Source organism: Mirounga leonina, unplaced genomic scaffold (assembly GCF_011800145.1).
Source record: "Mirounga leonina isolate KUSES-001 unplaced genomic scaffold, KU_Mleo_1.0 Mir_180, whole genome shotgun sequence".
NCBI lineage: Eukaryota > Metazoa > Chordata > Mammalia > Carnivora > Phocidae > Mirounga > Mirounga leonina.
Window position 1 is genome coordinate 36,075,258 of NW_023270469.1, and position 4,614 is coordinate 36,079,871.

Consider the following 4,614-nt stretch of genomic DNA (forward strand, 5'->3'; position numbering starts at 1 on the left):
TCTTTCTTTCTTTCTTTCTTTCTTTCTTTCTTTCTTTCTTTCTTTCTTTCTTTCTTTCTCTTTCTTCAGTAGGCTCTATGCCCAACATGGGACTTGAATTCACGACCCCAAGATCAAGAATTGCCTGCTCTACAGACTGAGCCAGCCAGGTGCCCCTAAAATGATATTTTTAAAGTTTCTTTTCCCTATGGATATTAGGGTAGATTAGAAAGTCTGAAAGAATAAACACTCTACTGTTAATGATAACACTCTACCACTTTGAGTGGTGGGCTTACTGGTGACTAATCTTTTTTTTTTTTTCCTTTTTGCTTAATGTATTATCAGTGTTTTAAAAAATAATGATAAAAAATAAAAATAAGTTTAAAAAAAAACATAGAATTCCACACACGGGGTAAACTATATTCACAAAGGAATTGAAGGCAGGGACTTTAACAGTTATTTGTACACCTATGTTCATAGAAGCATTATTCACAATTGCCAAAAGGTGGAAACAATCCAACTGTCCCTTGACAGATGATTGGGTAAACAAAATGTAATGGAATGTTATTTGATCTTTAAAAGGAAGGAAATTCTGACACATGCTGCAACCTAAATGAAACATAAAGACATTATGCTAAGTAGAAAGGACAGGCACATTACGCAGGCACAAAAGAACAATTATTGTGATTCCGCTTCTATAAAGGGCACCCAGAATAGACAAATTTATAGAAACAGAAATTAGATTACCAAGCGCTGGGGGAAAGGTGGAATGGGAAGTTGTTTAATGGGTACAGAGTGTCAGTTTGAGGTGATGAAAATGTTCTGGAGATGGATGATGGTGATGGTTACAGAAGAATGTAAATGTGGGGCACCTGGGGGCTCAGCCGTTAAGTGTCTGCCTTCAGCTCAGGTCATGATCCCAGAGTCCTGGGATCGAGCCCTGCATCGGACTTGCAGTACATGTTGGGGTACAAGCAGACTGTGATGATGAGAAGCCTGCTTCTCCCTCTCCTACTCTCCCTGCTTGTGTTCCCTCTCTTGCTGTGTTTCTCTCTGTCAAATAAATAAATAAAATCTTTAAACAAAAAAAAAAGAAGAATGTAAATGTGCTCAATTCCACTGACTATACACTTAGAAATGCTCAAAATAGCAAAGTGTACATTATGTATATTTTACCATAATAAAAAATAATCACGGGCGCCTGGGTGGCTCAGATGGTTAAGCGACTGCCTTCGGCTCAGGTCATGATCCTGGAGTCCCAGGATCGAGTCCCGCATCGGGCTCCCTGCTCGGCGGTCCCTGCTCGGCGGGGAGTCTGCTTCTCCCTCTGACCCTCACCCCTCTCATGTGCTCTCTCTCTCTCTCTCAAATAAATAAATAAAATCTTTAAAAATAATAATAATAATCACAAGGATTTCCTGTATATTGTAAGAAAATTATAAAAGGGAAACAATGTAAATCTTAGAATGCTTATGGCCTGTTTCAAAGATGGCCACTGAGTGTTTCTGGGAGGCATTTGGCCAGGCTTCTCCATCTCTCTCTGCCACATACCAGACAGCACCCATCCTTGCCCTTCAGTGATTCCCTTTCGAAAGGAAGGCCTCATTTTTTTTTAAGTCAAAGGCTTGAAATTTTAGGAGAAAATTAGGGGGTATTTTGTCGAGATCCCATCTGCTCTGAGTCAATTTGTGGCAAATTATTGCCTCCCTGACAAGCAAATATTAGTTGAGTTGAGCTAATAGCCAGAACACACGTATCAGTAAAGCTTTCAAAATGAGGAGTAAAGTGGGTTAAAGGTAAACTTGTAAAGATACAAAGCCAAGCTAGACAAGGCAACGAACATGTTCAGCATAAGTGTAATTTACAGAGATGGAGACAGAATAAAGACATTTCACAAAAGCAGTCTTTAGAGTTCAGTATTGCACTGATAACATTTCAAAGCAGAGGCAGCATGTTGTGGTCTTAGCAACCGAGTCAACGAAATCCAGGAGGTATTGGAGCATGAGCAGAGGAAAGGGTAGAGGAGCGAATGAGAAAGAGCAATTGTAGAAGCTTCAGGAGCAAATACAACCCCTTTCATTCAGAGTGTGTTTGTTGTTCCACATTCCTTGATTGCTTGCTTCCTGATCCTGCAGGGATGTGAACTCTTTGACTTTACTTCTTTAGTCAAAGACATTTGGGAAAGATTTCAGAAACAGTCCAAGGGACCAACGTAAAGAGAATCCTGAGCAGCAAATTCAGTGACTTTAGCCATTCAGTGCCTTAAAGCACAGACAAAATATTAAGCAATGGCTTGAATCAATATTTCCAGCTGGCTCCCTCTCTACCCTTTCCCAGATATTTTCTTCATGAAGCCATAGAATCTTTCACCTAGAGAGGCTTGCAAAATAGTTTCAGGACCTAGGAACTTAAGAGAAAAAATATTTATGTAAGGCCTTATGCTTTGTAGCTCTCATTTATTCTTTTAGCTTTTACTTATTTATTTTAGATTTTATTTATTTGTCAGAGAGAGAGAGCACAAGCAGGGGGAGCGGCAGGCAGAGAAACAGTCTCCCCGCTGAGCAGGGAGCCCGATGTGGGACTCAATCCCAGGACCCTGGGATCATGATCCAAACCCTGGGATCATGATCCAAGCCGGAGGCAGACGCTTAACTACTGAGCCACCCAGGCGTCCCTATTCTTTTAGCTTTTAAATTCTAGTTCTTGTTCATTCTTCAGACCCCTCTGTGTTTTAAGAAAGGAAATGTGTTTCCTACAATCTAAAACTAATGATATAATGTGTGGTGATTAACATAACAATAAAAAAATTTTTAGAAAAGAAAGGAAATGTGTTTCTTCTTTTTTTTTTAAAGATTTTATTTATTTGACAGAGAGAGACAGCGAGAGAGGGAACACAAGCAAGGGGAGTGGGAGAGGGAGAAGCAGGCTTCCCGTGGAGCAGGGAGCCCGACGCGGGGCTCCATCTCAGGACCCTGGGATCATAACCTGAGCCGAAGGCAGACGCTTAACCGACTGAGCCACCCAGGTGCCCCAATGTGTTTCTTATTTTATGCCTGGGGAAACAGGCATAGATATTTACCTAGAACATTATCTGTGATTTGGGTTTAGCACCAGGGTGGCCTGGTACAAAGCTTTCTTTATTAATAAAAATATTTTTTAAAATTATAGCTAATATTTATTAAGCATTTTTAATGTGTCAGGCACTGTCCTAAGTACTTTACTGCATTGTTTCATACAAGCTCAGAACAACCCTATGACATACTTATCACTGTGATTCATTACATAGATAGGAATACTGATGTTCAGAGATATTGGGCTACTTGTGAAGATCACATAGCTAATAAGTGTCAGAGCTGAATTTGAACTTAGGACCTAAAAGGTTAAAGGTTCAGTGCCACAAAACCGCCCCCACTTTGACACTAGTCACAGGTAGAGTCCCCAAGCTATCTGCACTTCTGCCCAGACAACTACAAACTCAAGGGCCCCTGACACCTTGCTCAGGCTCAGTAATTCTCTAGAATGACTCACAGAACTCAGGAAAGCACTGTCCTTATGATTACAATTTTGTTATAAAGAATACAACTCAGGGGCGCCTGGGTGACTCAGTCGGTTAAGTGTCTGCCTTCAGCTCAGGTCATGATCCCAGGGTCCTGGGATGGAGCCCGGCATTGGGCTCCCTGCTCCATGGGGAGTCTGCTTCTCCCTTTCCCACTCCTCCTGCTAGTGTGCGCTCTCTCTGTCAAATAAAAAAAAAAAAAGAGAGAAAGAAAGAAAGAAAGAAAGAAAGAAAGAAAAAGAATACAACTCCGGAGCAGCTAAATGGAAGAGATGCATAGGGCAAGCTATGGGGGATGGGAGACAATGGCACAAAGTTTCCACGCCTTCTCTGGGTGAGCCATCCTCCCAGCAAATTGGTATGCTCACCAACCCATAATCTCTCCAAGCCTCCTTGTTTTTATCAAGGCTTCATTAGGTAGGCATGATTGCTTACATCATTGACCATTGAACTCAATCTCTAGACTCATTCAGTTCCCTGGAGTTTGCCAGGTGGGGCTGAAAGTTCCAACCCTCTAGGCAAGGGCATGGCTCAAGGGCTCACCTCGAGCCACCTTGTTAGTGGAAACTCAGATATGGTTAAAAGGGACTCGTTATGAATAACTAAAGACACTCCTAATACTCAGGATATTCCAAGGGTTTTTGAAGCTCTGTGCCAGAACTGAGAACGAAGATCAAATATGTTTTGTTTTATCCTTTTATTTCACTTTTTTTCATCATGATAAGTGTCTCTTTAATCCCCATAACCTATTTCACCCACACCCACCTCCCCTTTGGTAACCATCAGTTTGTTCTCTATAGTTAAGAGTCTGTTCCTTGGTTTATCTCTCCTTTTTTTTTCTTTGCTCATTTGTTTTGTTTCTTAAATTCCACACATGAGTGAAATCATGTGGTATTTGTCTTTCTCTGACTGGCTTATTTCACTTAGCATTATACTCTCTAGCTCTATCCATATCATTGTAAGTGGCAAGATTTCATCTTTTATGGCTGAATAATATTTCATTATATATATATATATACACCACATCTTCTTTATCCATTCATCTGTCAATGGACACTTGGGCTGCTTCCATAGTTTGG

At 40.9% G+C, this 4,614-nt stretch overlaps 1 pseudogene; it reads right to left on the reverse strand.

Annotated features, from left to right (window-relative positions):
- LOC118023433 overlaps positions 1 to 1,544 on the reverse strand; it is a 2,217-nt pseudogene extending 673 nt beyond the window's left edge.
- Between the last annotated feature and the right edge of the window lie 3,070 nt (positions 1,545 to 4,614).